The sequence below is a fragment of the Staurois parvus genome, unplaced genomic scaffold (genome assembly GCF_062004578.1).
Source record: "Staurois parvus isolate SC_StPar_1 unplaced genomic scaffold, SC_StPar_1.0 ptg000636l, whole genome shotgun sequence".
Taxonomy (NCBI): Eukaryota; Metazoa; Chordata; class Amphibia; order Anura; family Ranidae; genus Staurois; species Staurois parvus.
Window position 1 is genome coordinate 7,383,599 of NW_028318432.1, and position 21,233 is coordinate 7,404,831.

At 42.7% G+C, this 21,233-nt stretch overlaps 1 protein-coding gene across 10 annotated transcripts in view; it reads left to right on the forward strand.

The window, feature by feature from the left end:
* Positions 1-21,233, forward strand: part of KIAA1217 (KIAA1217 ortholog) — a 609,023-nt gene that overhangs the window by 214,089 nt on the left and 373,701 nt on the right. The window contains exon 1 of one of the 10 annotated variants that reach the window (XM_089693767.1): positions 13,460-13,598. The exons of the other annotated variants lie outside the window; for them this stretch is intronic. The gene's annotated coding sequence lies outside the window, so the exon portion shown is untranslated. Of the gene's footprint in view, positions 1-13,459; positions 13,599-21,233 lie in introns of those variants that run through there. 10 annotated transcript variants of the gene reach the window in all.

Below are 21,233 nucleotides of genomic sequence, written 5' to 3' on the forward strand. Positions count from 1 at the left end.
CAGGTGAAATTAAAAGAGACAAAAAAAAAGAAAACAAATGCAGTCACCACATCTAAGGATTGGTAAGCTGCAATAAAATAAATGTTTGCTTTTGGGTTTAATACCGCTTGAAAGCTGTGTTGGTGTTCTGTAGTTTGATAGGCAGTGCAATTATGCAGACTGAACATGTCATAATATGACCATAGGGATAGACATACAGAAAGTATTGTATCTTTTATTAGTCCACTGTGCTGAAACATTTAGCAAGCATATGACGCCACTCAAAGCTGGACAAGACACAGTCACCCCGCCGGCAAGGAAGAAGGGAGCAGCATCCCAAGTTGTACCAGAAACTAAGCAATGTGCAGAGAGAGAGGATGGATGCCGATCATACCTGTCCGGAGGAGTCCTGTGAAGACACTGTGATGCAAATGGACTCAGCCTTCAGTCTGGCCACGCCCTCTTATTAGTTTCACCCCACCCATAGGGGGCTTGGTCACAGAGGCTGCCTCTTGCCGTATTCTGTAGTTTGATAGGCAGCACAATTATGTAGAATGTACGTCATAATATGACCATAGGGATAGACATAAATAAAGTATTGTGTCTCTTAGAAGTCTACTGTGCTGAAACATTTAGCACAGTGCCTCCTGCAGACTCTGTTAGCAAGCCCCCTAAGGGTGGGGCTGTAACGGAACCGGCCCAGACTGCTCTTGAGTACTTCCGTTAGAATACCGCTTCCCCGTCTGAACACCGACAACAGACACCACAGCCGACCATACAAGACTAGACGACACCAATCTTGAAGTAAACCAGGAGGTAGATTAGTTTATTTGAACACAGATACAAGATATATCCACTCAGGGGACAGTCCCCCCTCCCTGCATAATGACACAGGGCAGGACAATCTACATTTAGTAAAAAGAGACACACAGGTATTCAAACTTCACCCCAGAAGACAGTCCCATCAGGAGGGAGGGCTGCTGGAGACCCCCCCCCCCACACTAAGCCAATACACATAAACACATATATCCCATAATAGTTTGCTCCCAAGCCAGACAAACAATAGAACAATAGGATGCAGCCACGTAACATTAAACAATCAACAACCCCCACCCCAATATTAGGACAGATCACCTTGTACCCCCAACAGGCAAAGGGTGATTTACACATAAGAGGGACATGGGGAGCTGAGACAGGGGTCACCCCACCTCTCCAAAGTGAGCTGGGTTCCATGGGCCCCATAGAGTACGAACAGCATGTAATACAGCATTTATTGATAGTTTTTATGATGTGGGTTTATTTATTTATTTCAGGTACTTATATAGCGCTGTCAATTTATGCAGCTTTACATATATATTGTACATTCACATCAGTCCCTAACCCTCAAGGTGCGTACAATCTAAGGTCCCTAACTCACATTCATACATACACATACTAGGGACAATTTAGACAGGATCCAATTAACCTACCAGCATGTCTTTGGAGTGTGGGAGGAAACCCACACAGGCACAGAGAGAACATGCAAACTCCAAGCAGGTGGTGCCATGGTTGGGATTCGAACCAACGACCCTAGTACTGGGTTTATTGACACTTTAAGAGGCACTGTGAAAGCTTTGCTGAAGGGAACATTAGATGTTTATGTTACTGTCAACAGGATGGACTTTCTCACTCGCACATTCTTGGAGTGCTTCTTAAGTGACATTAGCAGTTTGCTGGTTGATTTTACTTGTTGCTTGGAGAGGCATTTAATTCCCCAACTTGGCACTGGTTACAGTCTTCATTACCTGGCTGATAGCCACATCTAAAAACTTTATACAATAACAAAGAGAGGAAGTACAAGAAGGTAAAATGTCACATTGAATATTCGCTTTAATCACTTTAAACTAAATAGAGCAACAACAACTCCAAATATGAGCTCATTAAGTCCTCATGCACACACTACGTTTTTACAGCGGCTATTTTGGGCTTTTGGCATTTTTTTCGATAGCCCGTAAACCCCCCAGCATGTTATCCTATGTGTCCATGCACACATAGGCTGTAATCAGCTTTTTTTGTCAGGGCGCTTTTTGGCTGGAAAAAAAACAGAACTAGTGGGTTTCTAGAGGATTTTTTTTAGCTGTAAAAATGCTCTATTGCTGAAAAATGTGGTAAAACACGGCAAACCGGAATTCTTGGACTTTTTTTGAGCAAAAACCGCAAACATAGAAAAACGTGGAAAAACACGGCTAAAAGCTAATGCAAAAACGCTGAAAAACTAGCGGTTTTGACGTGACTTTACACAGCTGACGCTACCAGCATTATTAAAATGCCCCGTATGCATGGAGCCTAAATATACACTATGTTATATTTTCTCTTGCGATCAGGACCCTACTTAGTGCGGGAGAAAGCACAGTGACTGCCTAGACTGGACTGGACTGCACACCACCTCTGCACTTTACTGCCCCCTATAGACTAACATGTCTGTAGACCTTCCCAACTGAGAGACGCAGGGCAAAGTTCCTCCATAGGAGTCGGCTGTGCTTGGTCATGTGATTGGTGATATCACATGACTGAGTGCAGCGGAGGTATGGGGCAGGATCAGCTATCAACCCTGCCTTCTGCAATCATTCCTCCGCTGGGAAACACAGGGGGAGATTTACTAAAACTGGAGCACTCAGAACCTGGTGCAGCTGTGCATGGCAGCCAATCAGCTTCTAACTTCAGCTTGCTCAGTTAAGCTTTGATAAAAAAAACCCTGGAAGCTGATTAGGGATGCGCCAATATATCGGTGGCCGAAATGTATCGTGATTTTACCTGCGGTTTTGCTGTGATTTTAGGGTGCGTTTTTCATAGGTTATGTGACTCAAAAAACGCATCAAAAACGCAACATGTGTGCATGTTTGATGCAATTTTGCTGCATTTTCAGTGCATTTCAGGCCTGGTTCACACCAACGCAGTTTGCATTTTGTCTGTTTTGCAGTGCGTTTTGCATCTCTTGATGCATTCTGCATTTTTTCTTTTTTTTTCATTTTTGGCCAACTTGTTGCTGGACAGATTAAAAACGTAAAACGCTTGAAGAACCCGTTAAAAACGCACTATATTCATTTTCTGCAGCATCTCCATTGAAGTCTGTTCTAACCAAAAATGCATAGTAGATCCTAGATTGTAAACTCGAAAGAGCAGGGCCCTCGATCCCCTCATGTTTTGCATTGTATTGGTATTGTTCTGTCACATGTTCTGTCCCCCTTTGTAATGTACAGCGCTGAGCGAACTATTGGCGCTTTATAAATACTGTATTATAATAATAATAATAATAGTATTGAGTTTAAAAATGTCCCTGACCCTTTCCAAAAATGCAGCAGCTCAAAAAAGAATAGATGTGAATGTGTCTCATAGGAAACCATGCTAAATGGACTGTAGTGCGTTCCTCCAAAAAGCACAAAAAAATGCATTGGTGTAAACCAAGCCTCAATGGGGAGGTGCATTTTTTTTAACTGACCAAAAATGCGGTAAGCAGGATTTTTAACACCGCAAGGGAAGCCCAACAGACCAGTGTGAAGGCATACATTGAATTTAGAGGGATGCATTTTTCTTGAGCTTTTCTCGCGCTTTTGTTTTTACGCAAAATCACTTCAAAAACTGCACCGCACCACACATGATTTAGGCGGCTTTCAGACAGCTCCACTGAAAAAAACTCTGTAAAACACAAACTCTGCTTTTACCCCCCGGTTCACATATATGCGGCCGTGCAGGCTGCGTTTGCATGGGCATGAGAGCCCATTCATTTGAATGGACTCCAATGCCCGTGACACGCAGGGAAGAAGTCCCTGCACTTCTTTAGAAAACACAGCCCACACAGGAACCTCGGTTCCCAGTACAGTTGCGTTTTCCAGTGCGGGCGGAGTGCCCAGAGGCGGACTGACCATTTGGAAACTCGGGCACTGCCCGAGGGCCCGGGGTCAGTAGGGGGCCCCATGAAATGCCCCTGGTACCTTTTTCATAGGCTTTTTTGAGTTTGGGCAAGGACACAGGGGCCCCATGATCCCCTATTGCCCGGGGGCCCCATGAGTTGTCAGTCCGCCCCTGGGCGTGCCATTAGAATTATTGGCACCCGCACGTGGGTCTGCATTCCTCTGTGCGGGTGGTGCAGCTGCACGGATTTTCGTGCAGATCTGCAGCGGCACCACCCGCCATTTACCTCTTGTATGTATTGCTATGGACTTTTCAGTCTCTACAGCTATTCAAATGAATTGTTTGAACAGTGACTTTTTTTAAAAGTGTTACTAAACCCCAGACCCTGCATTCACTATATCTGGTCTCCCACAGTACACAGAACATGGAAATGCAATCATTGTAGTAAATATAAAGTGTTAAATACCTTTTATCATCAGCAGTATATAGCCGTCTTGTGACTTCAATCAATGTACAGCAGAGCACTGGTTAATCTTGTAGGAGGAGTTTTCATTCTCCTCTGACTATCCTATGAGGCTGCAGGACCCCTGACCTCTGTCTAGACAGTGCTGATCGTTGCTGTGCTGATCACATGCACCCCCCCCCCCCCAAAAAAAAGAACTCTCTAGCAATACACGCCAAACTGAGCATGTGAAGAGTGTCTCCTAGGGCTCTGTACTATCAGCAAATGGATTGGGGACAGTGGAAGATCAGAGTAGACGGGATCAAACAGCCTTTTTACGCAATGCAGAGGATTAACCCCTTAGGTTCCACAGTGAGTATAGCAAGCATACTTTACTGCATATACAGACTGATTTTACTATTGTGGCAATATAATAAAATGCATTCAGTGAGTTATTTGCAAGACCAGCAGGGAGCAACTAATGGGAAATTTGTTGTTATGATTTACATACACTTTAAAGTATCTCTATATGTTTCTGTATGTGCAGGGTGGCTGATGGGGGGTAGAGCTTTGTACTAGGCCTGGGCCCTATCAGTTCAGGAAGGGGCCAGGAGCAGACAGTACTGGATGCATGTACAGTAGTGCTGAGGGTGGTCCTATCAGGTAGGTTTTATGAGGAGGGGCCCTGTCTGGCAGGCTGCATGGGGGCCCATGATTTCCAATGGCCAGCATGTCTGTGCAACCATGTTACTTATGTTCTAATAAAAATCTAGCAAAAAAAAAAAGGTTGGCTTTGGGATGAATTGCATTTTCTTAACATAAAATAGACACATTTTACTGTATATAGATCCACATACAGAGGTGTGATGGGTGCTTGGCTGCAGTCAGTTTAACGCATGGTGCAGTGTGCGCCTGGCTGCGCTGAGGTTGTTATTAGGAGGAGCTGTGCCTACAGATTCCAGGCATGTCCTCCTAGATTGTAAGCTCCAAGGATCAGGCCCTCCTATCCCTCTTGTATTGAACTGTATTGTTGCTGTATTGTCTCCCATTATATTGTAAAGCGCTGAGCAAACTGTTGGCGCTATATAAATCCTGTATAATAATGATAGTAATAATGTTCCCTCTTCTATATATATATCACTGCTGGACAGCTCTGAATGTGACTCTGGAGCAGGAAGTCTGCGTGAAATCCTGCCCCGGCACCCGGTGACCCCGGAGAAGACAATTAACTGCCACACGATTACCTCCTGCAACATCTGCTTGTTAATCTGGATGCCTCTGGCGGGATGCATTCACTCACACAAACACATTTTCTAGTCCTTTTCAGATTGTTTCTCTATTTTTCCTCCACCTTTCATCACTTTTCCTGGTTTATTCTCGGACCAGGAGACGGATTAAAACTTTTTTTCCCCTCCCTAAAAAAATTTAGCATTTGTTTCTAATTATAGTTTTATGAGTAAATGATATGTTTGTGAAGTAATAATCTGTCCAATTTGGTTACAGTGAAACAATTTAGAAAATTCTAGCTATTCTTGCTCTTTCACCTAGTTTTGTAATAGCAGTCACAAGCAGACACAAAGTAACTTGTTCCATATTTATAACCCAAGGCAGGCATCACTACATGGTGGACCGGGGGCCAAATCTTTTGTATTTGCACTAACAACCAAATTAGAAGAGAAAACTCCCCTATGGGACACAAACGGCAAAGGAAAACCTTACAGGGGATAAATCCCCCCCTTACTTACCAGATATTCTTTGTTGCTGTGCCTTCTTAACCACTTCAGGTCCAGACACTTTTACCCCCCGTCCAGTTCAGGTCAATTTTCAGCTTTCAGTGCTATCACACTTTGAATGACAATTGCGCGGTCATGCAACACTGTACCCATATGAATTGTTTAGCATTTTTTTGAGACATAAAACTTTATTTTGGCGGTATTTATTCACCACTGCCTTTTTTTTTTTTTTTTGCTATATAAATGAAAATATCCAAAAATTTTGAAAAAAGGTGTTTTTCTTATAAACTTTTGCAAATAAATAATTTTTCTTCATAAATCTTGGTCAAAATTTATTTGGTTACCTTTTTAGTAAAAAAAACCCCAAATTAGTTTATAATCAAAAATTCTAATTTAAAAACAAAAATTTTTAGATTCTTATTTTATTTTTTTATATTGTTTTTTTTTACATACCATAGTGACACTGTGCTACTTGTGGGGGGGTAATGAAGATTTTTTTTTTCCACACTGATTGCTTTTACACCCAAAGGCTGTAAAAGCAATCATTTCTCCTTCTCTCTGCCTGAATTCTTGCAGCCATTGAGAAATACTGTGAGAGCTGTGATTGGTCAGTGCTTGTCACATGGTACAAGGCTGTCAAGAATAGCCTTGCACCATGTGACCTCTGTGATCATTCACAGATTTCACTAGTAGTGAACAATGATGTCAGGAAGTGACATCTTGCTTACTACTATTCCTGTGATCACTGATTGGCCAATCAGTGATCACATGATTTGGACCTCACACAGAGGTCCCGTACAGCGATCAATGTCCCCAGGGAGCGCGCACAGCCTGAAAATGCGGGCGCCGTTTATGAAGGCCAACCGGCTCCTGCACTGCTCCTGTCCGGCCGTTTATGTACATGGGCCGGATGGGAAGTGGTTAATGTAGTGCTCTATGCATTGTACAAGACCTTTGGTTGTATTGTCGTCTACCAAAAATAAAAAGAATTAAAAAAAACACTCCTTTACTCAAAATAAAACCAAAATAAAAAAAAATGCTTTTAGTTATACTTTAATAAAAATGTGATGACCACTATTGCATTACTTTTGGTAAATTCCTATAATACAGAGGTCTCCAAACTGTGGCCCGGGGGCCGAATGCTGCCCTTTGCTAGCATTTAACCGTCCCTTGGGGCACTATTCCTCTGAATGATACAAGGCACTATTCCTCCCACTGACACCAACAATGGTGCACTATTTCTTCCACTAATACCAATGATGGGGCAATACTCTTCCTTTTACTGACCACCAACCCTAAGGCCATGTTTATTCTCATGGATCCTGGTCCCGGGACATTTTCTACCCCCACTGACCATAATTTGACCCCCCTAAACTCTGAAGTGCAGTAAACTGGCCCTTTGCATGAAAAGTTTGGAGACCCCTGCTATAATAAATTAAATTTTCAGTTCAAATTTTTTATGTCTCGGTACCTGTTCACATACAGTGGGGCAAAAAAGTATTTAGTCAGCCACCAATTGTGCAAGTTCTCCCACTTAAAAAGATGAGAGAGGCCTGTAATTGGCATCATAGGTAGACCTCAACTATGAGAGACAAAATGAGAAAAAAAATCCAGACAATCACATTGGCTGATTTGGAAAGAATTTATTTGCAAATTATGGTGGAAAATAAGTATTTGTTCACCTACAAACAAGCAAGATTTCTGGCTCTCACAGACCTGTACCTTCTTCTTTAAGAGGCTCCTCTGTCCTGCACTCATTACCTGTATCAATGGCACCTGTTTGAACTTGTTATCAGTATAAAAGACACCTGTCCACAACCTCAAACAGTCACACTCCAAACTCCACTATGGTGAAGACCAAAGAGCTGTCGAAGGACACCAGAAACAAAATTGTAGACCTGCACCAGGCTGGGAAGACTGAATTTGCAATAGGCAAGCAGCTTGGTGTGAACAAATCAACTGTGGGAGCAATAATTAGAAAATGGAAGACATACAAGACCACTGATAATCTCCCTCGATCTGGGGCTCCACGCAAGATCTCACCCCGTGGGATCAAAATGATCACAAGAACAGTGAGCAAAAATCCCAGGACTACACGGGGGGGGGGGGGGACCTAGTGAATGACCTGCAGAGAGCTGGGACCAACGTAACAAAGGCTACCATCAGTAACACACTACGCCGCCAGGGACTCAGATCCTGCAGTGTCAGACGTGTCCCCCTGCTTAAGCCAGTACATGTCCGGGCCCGTCTGAAGTTTGCTAGAGAGCATTTGGATGATCCAGAAGAGGACTGGGAGAATATCATATGGTCAGATGAAACCAAAATAGAACTGTTTGGTAGAAAAACAACTCGTCATGTTTGCAGGAGAGAGAATGCTGAGTTGCATCCAAAGAACACCATACCTACTGTGAAGCATGGGGGTGGCAACATCATGCTTTGGGGCTGTTTCTCCGCAAAGGGACCAGGACGATTGATCCATGTACAGGACAGAATGAATGGGGCCATGTATCGTGAGATTTTGAGTGCAAACCTCCTTCCATCAGCAAGGGCATTGAAGATGAAATGTGGCTGGGTCTTCCAACATGACAATGATCCCAAACATACTGCCCGGGCAACGAAGGAGTGGCTTTGTAAGAAGCATTTCAAGGTCCTGGAGTGGCCTAGCCAGTCTCCAGATCTCAACCCCATAGAAAACCTTTGGAGGGAGTTGAAAGTCCGTGTTGCCCAGCGACAGCCCCAAAACATCACTGCTCTAGAGGAGATCTGCATGGAGGAATGGGCCAACATACCAGCAACAGTGTGTGCCAACCTTGTGAAGACTTACAGGAAACGTCTGACCTCTGTCATTGCCAACAAAGGATATATAACAAAGTATTGAGATGAACTTTTCATATTGACCAAATACTTATTTTCCACCATAGTTTGTAAATAAATTCTTTCCAAATCAGCCAATGTGATTGTCTGGATTTTTTTCTCATTTTGTCTCTCATAGTTGAGGTCTACCTATGATGCCAATTACAGGCCTCTGTCATCTTTTTAAGTGGGAGAACTTGCACAATTGGTGGCTGACTAAATACTTTTTTGCCCCACTGTATGCGGCCGTGCGGGCCGTGTTTTGCATGGGCACTAGAGCCCATTCATTTGAAGTCCCTGCGTTTCTTCCAAAAATGCAGCTCACACAGGATCCTCAGTTCCCAGTATGGTTGCGTTTTCCAGTGCGGGTTGTGTGCCATTAGAATTAATGGCACCCGCCCACGGGTCCACATTTCTCTGTGCGGGTGGTGCGGCTGCATGGATTTTCGCGCGGATCCTTAGGCCTCTTGCACACTGCAGCTTGAAAAAGTTCAGTACAGCTTTTTTTTTTTTTTTCTTAGGTAAAATGTAGCCCGCTATTTATAATGTGTACGAATATGCGCATATGAGCATAAATATTAATGCATTTTCCCTAAGAATATATTATGCTCACAAATGCGTGAAAATATGCATGTAAATACATGCAAAGCAAATGTCTGAAGTTACGTAAAAAAAAAAAAACATGCTCAAACATCAGTGCCGTGTACAAGAGGCCTAACCCTAGGTTCAAACGTAAGCGTTTTCAGCAGCGTTTTGTGTTTTACAGAAAGGCAGTACAGTCCATTTAACATGATTTCCTATGGGACATGTTCACATCTCCGTGTTTTCACCTGGTGCATTTTTTGGAAAAGGTCGGGGACTTTTTTTAATGCAAAAAGTTGCGTTTTTGTTGCTGTAGACTTCAATGGAAATGCTGCCGAAAATCATGTATTGCGTTTTTGCCTCATTTTTTATGCATTTTTGATGTGCTTTGCATTTTAAATCTGCCTAGTAACAAGAAAAACAAAAAAAATGAAGTAAAGCCCACAAAACACATCAAAACATTTTTAACACAAAAAGTTGCGTTTTTGGTTCAATGGAAATGCTGAAGAAAAGCATGTAGTGCATTTTTGCAGTGTTTTTGATCAGGGGAGCGCAGGACAAGGTAAGGATCGGGGGATCGCAGGACACGGTAAGGATTGGGGGATCGCAGGACAAGGTAATGATCGGGGGATTGCAGGACAAGCACTACAGTGTAAAAAAAAAAAAAAGTTGCGTTTTTGGTTCAATGGAAATGCTGAAGAAAAGCATGTAGTGCATTTTTGCAGTGTTTTTGATGCGTTTTAAATCTGCCTAGCAACAAGAAAAAGGAAAAAAACACAAAACGTATCAAAAACACGGCAAAAAATTTCAAAAACACAGGTGCATAAAATCAACACAAAACACAATGCAGAAACAAGTCAAAAGCAACCTGCATAAGTGTGAACCTAGCCTCAGGCTCCATGCACAATAGCGTTTTTTTATAAGCTCGAAAGATACAAGAAAAAGAAAGCTGGGTGAAAAACGCTGATAATAGCCATTTTGTGCCGGCTTGTAGTAGAGTTTTAATAGCATTTAGAAGCGTTAGCATTTTATTAGGGTTTTTACAGTACATGTAGAGAAAAAACTGTTAAAAACATTTCAGTAGCATTTGGGAGCATTCAGCGTTTTTTTTTCTGGCAGAAAAACGCTCCCAAAAATTCTACAAAAATAATTTTTTCTTCTGCTCCTGAACGCTGAAACTTAAAAAACGCTACTAGCCTAAAATAGTGTGCCTGGACACATAGGATAATACTATTTAGCTTCTAGAAGCAGAAAAAAATGCTGATAACAGCTTCTAGGAGTTCTTCTTAATATTTATACTTACCTTTTTGATCAGCTCCTTCTACCTGTAAATTCATAGATGTTCTTAACCTTCCTAGCGGTAATCCCGAGTGTAGCTCGGAGATAATTGCCAGTACCAAAAGCAGTAACCCTGAGCCACACTCAGGATTACACTGTAGTGCTTGTCCTGCAATCCCCCGATCATTACCCTGTCCTGCGATCCCCCAATCCTTACCGTGTCCTGCGATCCCCCGATCCTTACCTTGTCCTGCGCTCCCCTGATCCTTACCTAGTCCTGCGATCCCCCGATCCTTACCTTGTCCTGCGATCCCCCGATCCATACCTTGTCCTGCGATCCCCCGATCCTTACCTTGTCTTGCGATCACCCGATCCATACCTTGTCCTGCGATCGCCCGATCCTTACCTTGTCCTGCGCTCCCCCGATCCATACCTTGTCCTGCGCTCCCCCGATCCATACCTTGTCCTGCGCTCCCCCGATCCATACCTTGTCCTGCGCTCCCCCGATCCATACCTTGTCCTGCGCTCCCCCGATCCATACCTTGTCCTGCGCTCCTCCGATCCATACCTTTTCCTGCGATCCCCACCTTGTCCTGCGATCCCCCGATCCTTACCTTGTCCTGCGATCCCCCGATCCTTACCTTGTCTTGCAATCCCTCCATCCTTACCTTGTCCTGCAATCCCCCGATCCTTACCTTGTCCTGCAATCCCTCTATCCTTACCTTGTCCTGCAATCCCCCGATCCATACCTTGTCCTGCAATCCCTCCATCCTTACCTTGTACTGCAATCCCCCGATCCATACCTTGTCCTACGATCCCTCAATCCTTACCTTGTCCTGCGATCCCTCAATCCTTACCTTGTCCTGCGATCCCCCAATCCTTACCTTGTCCTGTGATCCCTCGATCCATACCTTGTCCTGCGATCCCCTGATCCTTACCTTGTCCTGCGATCCCCCGATCCTTACCTTGTCCTACGATCCCTTGATCCATACCGTGTCCTGTGATCCCCCGATCCTTACCTTGTCCTGCGATCCCCCCATCCTTACCTTGTCCTGCAATCCCTCCATCCTTACCTTGTCCTGCAATCCCCCGATCCATACCTTGTCCTGCAATCCCCCGATCCATACCTTGTCCTGCAATCCCCCGATCCATACCTTGTCCTGCGATCCCCCGATCCTTACCTTGTCCTGCGATCCCCCCATCCTTACCGTGTCCTGCAATCCCTCCATCCTTACCTTGTCCTGCAATCCCCCGATCCATACCTTGTCCTGCGATCCCCCGATCCATACCTTGTCCTGCGATCCCCCGATCCATACCTTGTCCTGCAATCCCCCGATCCATACCTTGTCCTGCGATCCCCCGATCCTTACCTTGTCCTGTGATCCCCCAATCCTTACCTTGTCCTACGATCCCCCGATGTCCTCCCGCTGTCTCCTCCAGCCAATGCCGGCATCCGTCTTCCGGGTTCCCTTCCCTGAGAGCGTCACGACGCAGGGGGGCAGAACCAGAGGGAGATTTAAAAAAGTAAAAACATGACATACACACAATACATTGTAATCTGTCAGGATTACATTACTGTATCAAACCATTTCATCTCAGTTTCGTCCCGAGTGCTTTGTCCTGTGCCCTGCCTGCACTTATACCGTTCTTTCTGCCTTGAAACCTGAGAACGTCCATGGCATCCAAAAAGCGTCCCTTTAGGTCAAAATTGGTTTTAGACCGGCTAGAGAACAGCGATAGTAAATTAGAACCTCTTGCAGAATTGAGTGATAATGATTTGTGGGGAAATTTGTCATCAGACATTGAAAACGATTCTGAGACTGAGCTCAGTGATGTGCGAACTGAATATTTCAATTTTCAGTGTTTTTGGTTTGATTACATTATTGAATTAAATGTCTTCTTATTATATTATTATTTTTTATAATTATTTATTATAATTTATGATTTTGTGTTTCAAACTTTATCATACCCGGGATGTTTGCTAGACTCTTGTTTGGACAGATTTAAGCGAGTTATTACAGGCCTACAGTATAAAACAACACATTTCCATGTAAAACAATGTACCACTTTGACATTCCAAAATATTGACATAATCAGACCGCCAGGGAGGTTAATAATGCTTTTATTTTTATATGCTCAGCTTGTATGATATTTTTAAAGTTTAGGAACCCTCCCCAAGTAACACGAAGACATAATAACACTGGCTGTATGCTGGGAAAATAAAAAACAGCAAGAAAATTAGCCACAAGGCGTAAAAAAGAGAAAAACCTGCTGGAGCAGAAAAGCGGAGCCCTCATCCTGCCAGCAACACATAGTGGCACTGTTCAGCAGATATCAGCATAGTCAGACAGGGAGGGGCAGATAGCGAGAGAGGCCATTGTTCTATTCAAGACCGGTGGCCCTCTGCAAAACTCATCAGAACTCTTCACTAAAGGAAATGCTCGCTGTGAGCCTGCAACCGAGGTGCTGACAAGTCAGGAAGGGCTACGTGCTATTAAAAAAAAAAGAATAGAAGATTTAAAAAAAAACTTTTTTGCATTGGCCACTAAGAATTGGAACTTTTGCAAGCCGACTGCCAGGTGGGGTTAAGGTAACCATAGAGACATTATGATGTCATGATTGGAGGAGCATGTCAAGGCAGCAAAACCAACATGTTACAGCGTTAAAAAAAAAAAATAGTCTCAAGCTGCAAGCAGTTTTCAAGCAAGTACAGGAGGTAGATGTGGCTAGTTTGGACCTGACTTTGCAAAAGGATTAAAACTTTCCGTTCATGGTCCCACTCAGGACTGCAAGTTGGATGGCTTAAGGATTTTGCTGGATGTCTGATCACCGACACTCAGGTAACCCACATACCAATGCATGCCAATCTCTGCCAATCCTTTCTTTAATGCGACTGCATTCTGTGCATTCTTATCAAGCAGACATGTGAGATCTTGTTTGCAGAATGAAAGTGTTGCTGTTGAATTTGCTACCTCCAGTAACACGAACGACCTGAAACGGTAAATCTGTCGTCTTAGATGCACAATGCCGTGTGGGTTTAAACTTTTACCACTTTGTGTCACAGTTAAACAAAGCCTTGCTATTGAGTTGGAGGTGTGTAAACATGGCTAGTGTCTAGTTCAACAAGGCGCTCATTGAAGATCATTTACTGCAAAAGAAAAGCAATCATTTATTTTATACAAAAAAAAGTTCTAAAAGAATAAAATAGACTGGTGTTGGTGTTCTAGTTCTGCAGTGTCAGGTTTTCTTCTGATCTGTGAAAGAAGAATGACCAAATGTTAGTTGTCTAGGGGACAGAGGCAGTATTTAAAATCTTGTCCCTGGTATTTTTTTTGTCATGGGGGGGCATGCATGTCAATGTCACCAATAAATGAATGCTTGCCCTTGAACTAGTCTGTAATGTCATAAAGTAGCTAGTTTTTCCTCGTTCATTCCTATTTGGATCAACGTAACCTTTCAATACATTGCTGACTCTGCACAGGCAATTTTGAATGACTATCTCTAGAATTCAGGCATTGGGCACTGTCCATAGCACTCTGTACAGAGTCAGGAATTAAAATGTGGAAACGACTGATTTTCACTTCTAATATAGGTAAAAGGGCTTACCAATTGCTCTGTTTGTGTTTCCTTCTGGAAATTCTTACTCATATATAGTTACATAGTTAGTCTGGCTAAAAAAAGACAAAAGTCCATCCAGTTCAACCATAGAAAGAAAAAAAAAATTATAATCCTATACCCACAGTTGATCCAGAGGAAGGCAAAAAAAAGTCCACCAAAGCATGATCCAATATGCTCCTGCTGGGAAAACAAATTCCTTCCTGATCCCCCGAGACGCAATCGGATATTCCCTGGATCAACTTTACCTATAAATGTTAGTATCAAGTTATATTTTGTGTACCTAGGAAAGAATCCAGGACTTTTTTGAAGCAATCTGCTGAGCTGGCCAGAACCAACTTTTGAGGGAGTCTATTCCACATTTTCACAGCTCTCACTGTGTTATTATAAAGTAATATTTGAAGGATAATACAGTTCAATTCAAGCAAGCTGTAGTTTTGGTCTTGGCTTCAGGGCTGGGACCAGTGGTGGGCAGGACGGGCAGGTGCCCCTGGTACAGAGAAGCAAGGGGGCAAAGAATAGATGCAGGGTGGTACACCCATTCTACGGCATGCTTTAACAGTGGGGGAGGGGGCGCAATTCTGGGTCCTTGCCCTGGACACTGGATGACCCTGTCCAGGAAAATGCTTGGCTTACATATAATGTAATAGTTAAATCTACCAGCATATTAGAAAAGCATATGTTGCAATCTTTGAATATATTGGCATCTCTGTGAGTGTTGAAAAAAATAATTATTTTTACTGCTTACTAAAGAGGAATCTGTATTATTCTGGTTATGCATGTATTGACAAAAATGTATTAGCAATCGCTATGTGATCAGTGAATGCATCGCTGTGGGCGTGGCCATGAGTAAAGACAGTGTCAGGTTGACACTGTAATGTTGGCCAAACGCCAGAAGAATTTCAATCAAATATTTTCAGTTTTGTAATGTCAGTTTTTATTTCTGATGGCTAGTGGGGTCACATCAATGTTCATTTTTGACTGTAGTGATAAGAGAATTCATCGGAGTGAGACGGAAAATTTAACTCTAACAAGCAAATTTCTAACTATGAATGTGGTTTTCATTCAAGAAAAAATCATATATATTGTAAAATGAAACCTGTTTATTATGTCTGGGATTCCACTCAAATATCAGTTCTGGAGGAAATTTTAGGGGCTTTCTAAAGAAATTGTTAGGGTTTTTCGAAAGATGAATGATTTTTCTATGGATGTTTGAGTGAAAATCTAACTGTATATCATTAGTTTATGAGGGGAACAATGTAGCCACCATATTTCTAGTAGCCAGGCCAGCAGTTGATATGTATATAAACAAACAAAACCAGCGCTCAAATCTTCATGCAGACTAGGATAGCTGTAACTGCCATTCGTTAAGGTGCAGCCCTTAGAAGATCAGGAAATCTTGATACTGGCGAACAAAAGCAAAACAGGGCGCACTCTCTTCGTGCATTACCGTGGTGAAACACAAATTTATTTAAAAGCATATACATGCATACTCACAAACCAAAGGGGGATAAAAACAGAGCTAATAAAGCTCTGAAGAAGGGAGTACGTCTCCTGAAACGCGTGGGCCTACCTCACCAAGGGTCTACTGTCACTTTGGACTGTCATTACGGACTCTTCTTCTCTGTTTTTATCCCCCTTTGGTTTGTGGGTATGCATGTATATGCTTTTAAATAAATTTGTGTTTCACCACAATAATGCACGGAGAGTGCGCCCTGTTTTGCTTTTGTTCACCAGCAGTTGATATGTGCATGGCTGGCCTGAGCTTTGAGAGACCTGTGCGCACACAGGGAGCACTTCTATCTATTCATGTATTTACTGTAGGAATGATATTTGAAAGCACCTCTTATGGTCAGATGGGGTACCTTCTCCAAATTAGTAAGTAAAAAGTAAGACCTTCAACCCTCAACCTATTACTCTTTATAGTTGGTGATCACACAATTGCAGTTGTAGAGGCTGACATCTCCCAACCCTGCTCAGTCACAGGCTGGCCAGGTAGTAGCTATGGCAGTCTAGGGTTGAGACATTGCTCCATTGGTGCTTAGCAACTCTTGTCAAGTTGTTACTCTAATATAGATCCATGAGGTCACTGTTTTCTCTGAATCCATCCAAGTTTTTTTTTTTTTAGTTCTTTAAAGTTTTTAGCAGAATACAGAAACAATTGAGTACTGTCCATGATACTTTTTTTATTTGCACTAACATATCATTTTGAGGACAAGCTTTCGGGGAGTGTCCCCTTCTTCAAGGTCCAAGCAGTACTGCTTGGACCTTGAAGAAAGGGACACTCCCTGAAAGCTTGTCCTCAAAATGATATGTTAGTGCAAATAAAAAAAGTATCACGGACAGTACTCAATTGTTTCTGTCGCAAATGCACTAATACGGCTACAATCACCTCTAGCAGAATACAAAATGCTGTATAAAAATAGAAGCAGAACAATACAGCAAATCGTCGGAGAAAAGAAAAAGAAAAAAAATGTCTGTGGCTACACAGGGTCACGGCTGTAGAGCTCAAGGAAACATCGAGACTGTATCAAACTACTGTGAGAGGTTTCCCTGCCACAGAAAAAAAGGGTCCCTCTGCCACCATCAGGGTTCATCTTTCACGTTTATATAAAGCTACAATTCTTGCTTTCTGGAGTACAGCAAAAAAAAAGAGAGGTGATAGGAGATGGGGTTGGGGGTGGTTTATCCCCAATGGCAACATTCAAAAGCCCTCGAGGGTGTTGGTCCTGGAAGGGCTTGGGAGGTTAATTCCCACAATTTACACTTTAAAGCTCCAGAGGAGGGGACTATGAACTGACAAGTTTCAGGTAGCAAGGTCTGTGAAATAACTGGAGGAAAAGATATATTCTGCCCAGTAGAATCAAGTTTTGCACAGTGCAAGGATGAGCACAGTTGTATCTCCCTACACTGTGTGCATCCATAGAAACACACAGTCCCATAACCTAGGATGGCAAGGCACTCTCCTGCTCTTTCCTCTTTTTCCCCCCTCCCTTCACCATACCAACAGGCTGGCTGGAGACCTTACTGTCCAATGTTAACATTTTCCTGTGAAGACCGGAAGCTCAGGTAAGCAGCACTGAATGAGTAAGAGTTAGCAGCATTAAACATTGTAAACTGGACATGCTGGGGTAGGAATTTTAACAAAAAATGTATTGTGGGATGTTTATTTTTTTTTTTGTGTTTTTTTTTTTTATTTAGTGTGCTCATTGTGTTAAGCTAAAAACACTAAGGGTTTAATAATACTTTAACGTACGCTCTCCATACATTGATTGAACCAGCTGAGATTTGATCCATGTGTGGGCAAGCTGTACCCTGGGTACAACCAGCCTGACAGATTTTTCTTCATGCAATTACTGCCAATGGTTATATGTTCTGCCCGTCTGGATCCCACCCCCTCCCCCAACACCAGAAGAACTCAATAGAAAGGAAAAATAAATAAGCCTCTGTGCTGTTTGCTGATTTTTTTTTTTTTGTGCTTCACATTAACTCATGTTGGTTTTTTGTGGAAGGCCAGAGATTGAGGTTTTAAGGTGAGGCTGAATGATGCATTGTGATCTGTTGATAATGAGCAGGATGTGAACAATACAAAAATGACAGCCTCGGGTACTGTTCTCAGAGGAGCTGTGAATAATACCCATTTTAGAGGAATTAAGAAACCTGGCTTGTTTTCACAGGATTATGAGTTTGTTGGTTTTTGGCTAAACGTCTTAGGATTTCAGAGTACACAGCATCATGCCTTGCCTAATCGTCAGTTATATATTGGATGTAATGAAATAAAGCATCTTTGCAAATATTGTTATTGGTTTATTTAAAGGACAATTGTGTTCTATTTTTTCACTTAGTTCACATTTTATATTACAGTTGTATTGTTTAGGCCTCTTTTATATGGGGCTTAGTTCACAGATTCCCTGCTGCTCAGAGAAGAGCGGGCAGATGACACATCCGTGTCCACTCAGTTTCTGCAGGGCAGACATGGACAGAACCCGCTCTGCTCTATGGGTGGCCAGGACTAAATGGACTCCACTGTCTGTTTACACCCAACTATCCTCTTCTGTTTTTTTTTTTTAAGTAGACCAGATCGAATCAAGAGGTATGAGGGTGTAAATGAACACAAGTCCATTTACACCCACTTGTCCATAGGAATACCTTTTCATCAAGTCCACCTGAAAAACCAGATCAGATTGTCTGTGGAAAGTGTCCTTACAAAAAAGTGATTTTTAAATGTGGATTTTGCCTTTTTACATGTTTGCTGTATCATATTTTCATTACTGTACATATTAAGTTTTGTACATTATCCTTCTAGTTGCTGCTCTGTAATTCATACTAGTTTTTGTCTACCCACCACCCATTAGATTGTTATTATTATACAGAATTTATATAGCGCCAACAGTTTGCTCAACGCTTTACAATATAACGGAAGACAATACATCAACAATACAGTTCAATACAAGAGGGATAGGAGGGCCTGATTCTTGGAGCTTACAATCTACGAGGGAGGGGCTAGTGGTACAAAAGGTAGTAATTGTGGGGGATGGACTGGTAGGAAGAGTAGAAGATACTGGTATTAGCTGAGGGAAAGATAGGCTTCCCTGAAGAGATAGGTTTTCAGAGATTGCCTAAAAGTGAGCAGAGTAGGCGATAGTCTGATAAATTGGGGTAGAGAGTTCCAGAGGATGGGGGAAGCTCTGGAGAAGTCCTGGAGATGAGCATGGGAGGAGGAGACAAGGGAGCTAGAGAGCAGGAGGTCATGCAAGAAGCGGAGAGTATGGTTTGGGTGATATTTGGAGACAAGATTGGTGATGTAATTTGGGGCAGAGTTATAAATGGATTTATATGTTATTGTTAATGTTCTGAATTTTATCTGTTGGGCAATGGGAAGCCAGTGGAGGGATTGGCAGAGAGGGATGGCAGATACGAAATGGTTAGTCTGGCAGCAGCATTCATGATAGACTGAAGAGGGGATAGCCTGCGATGAGGTAGGCCAATGAGGAGGGAGTTACAATAGTCAAGGCGAGAGATAACAAGGGAGTGAATAAGTTGCTTAGTGGTTTCCGATGTTAGGAACGGGCGTGTCTTGGAGATGTTGCAGAGGTGAAGTCTACAAGATTTGGACAGTGATTGGATTTGGGGCTGAAAGGACAGATGGGAGTCTAGGATTACACCTAGTACCCTGGCATGAGGAGAGGGAATGATGATTGTGTTATTGATCTTGATGGAGAAGTCAGGGGAGGGGGCACGGGCTGGGGGGAATACTAAGAGCTCAGTGTTGGAAAGATTGAGTTTGAGGAAGTGGAGTGACATCCATGCCGATATGTCGCTTAGTAGGTTAGTAATGCGAGAGAAGACTGAATGGGGTGAGGTGAGGGGTAGAAAGATAGATATGTGTGTTATCAGCTAAGAGATGGTACTTAAAGCCATGGGTTCTTAAAGCCTTTCTAAACTTGGGGTTCCTGGGCAGTGAGCAATATTAGCCTCTCAGATTAACAACCACTGACACCAATGAGTATTTTTGCTATCCATAAGAGGAGATTTCTTCCTAATGATCACAAATATAAGGATCATTCATCCCTATGACTATCATACTAAAGCTGTATACATGGTAATTATTATCAAGTGCTCCCTGAGACCAAAAAGTTATTTCAAGGGATCCTTGCTGTTAAAAATTTTCAGAAAGTCTACCATGCAACTATATATATATATATATATATATATATATATATATATATATATATGGAATCAGATTTTTAAATCATTTTCATGTTTGTACCTAAAAGATGCTTAGAGCGTATAATCTATTTAAAGAGGAAGTGAACTCTGGAAGCTGTGCCTAAAAAAAAGGCAGTATTGCCTTAGTCTCCCTGTAACTGTTCTATGCCCACTACCTGCTTACCATGCCTTGTTCTGTGTCTCTTTGTGGAGGTGACCATCTTGGTAAAGGCAGGGCTTTGCTTCCTCATGTCAGAGCCTCCAGCAAGGAGAACAGTGATCGGAACAGTAGAGACATCACCAAATCTCAGTCCAGATCTCCTGAGACTGGCAGTCTGGTGCAGCAGTGCCTTCAATCTTATATTGCAGATATACAGCTATAAAGGTATAGTCACAGGAGCTCCTAAGCACCCTCACTTACCAGGAATGGCATTGCTTATTTCAGGAGAAATTCCAGACAAAAGGTGCATTTTCAGGGATAACGCTTAGGCACAAGTAATATTTCTAAATATTCCCTATATGAAAACGTGTATAAAAAGCCTCACATTTTCCTTGGCCAAGAATACTTACTGCTTTAAGGGCAGAGAAGCTGAACATTTGTAACACACAGTTGTCATCCTGTCTGTCAGTACTCTAGGGCTTGTTCACATTAGCATTGCTCTATAAAGAGAGATCCAGACCTTTGCTCTTCAGAGAACATTTGACGGTGGGATGTACTGCCTCCTCACTGCCTGCTTTTTAATCCCTTGAACCCTGTACTAACATGCAGCAACCACTTGCTTTGCATGTGCTCAAAGGGCACTTGCAGAGCCATTCTATTCACTTGAATGTGTTGTATCTGGCGGGCGGTTGTGTCTGTTGAAAACAACAGGGGGTATCATTCTTGCCATGGTTGCAAAGCAAAGTGTCATGGCCACAGTATCTGTACACCTCTAGCCCCTTCCCCTGCAGCTAAAGAGGGTAGGGGTTTGGGAGGCCGTAAAATCATGGCATTGCTTGGCCGCCCCACCTTCAACCTCTAGTGTGGATGAACCCCCCAAAAAATCTAAAGACTGTCAATATATTGCCTCCTAACGTGGCAGCTGACACAGGGCACCAGGACATATGGCTAATTTTTTTGTACCAGTAGGGGCAATGTTTCCTACATAGCT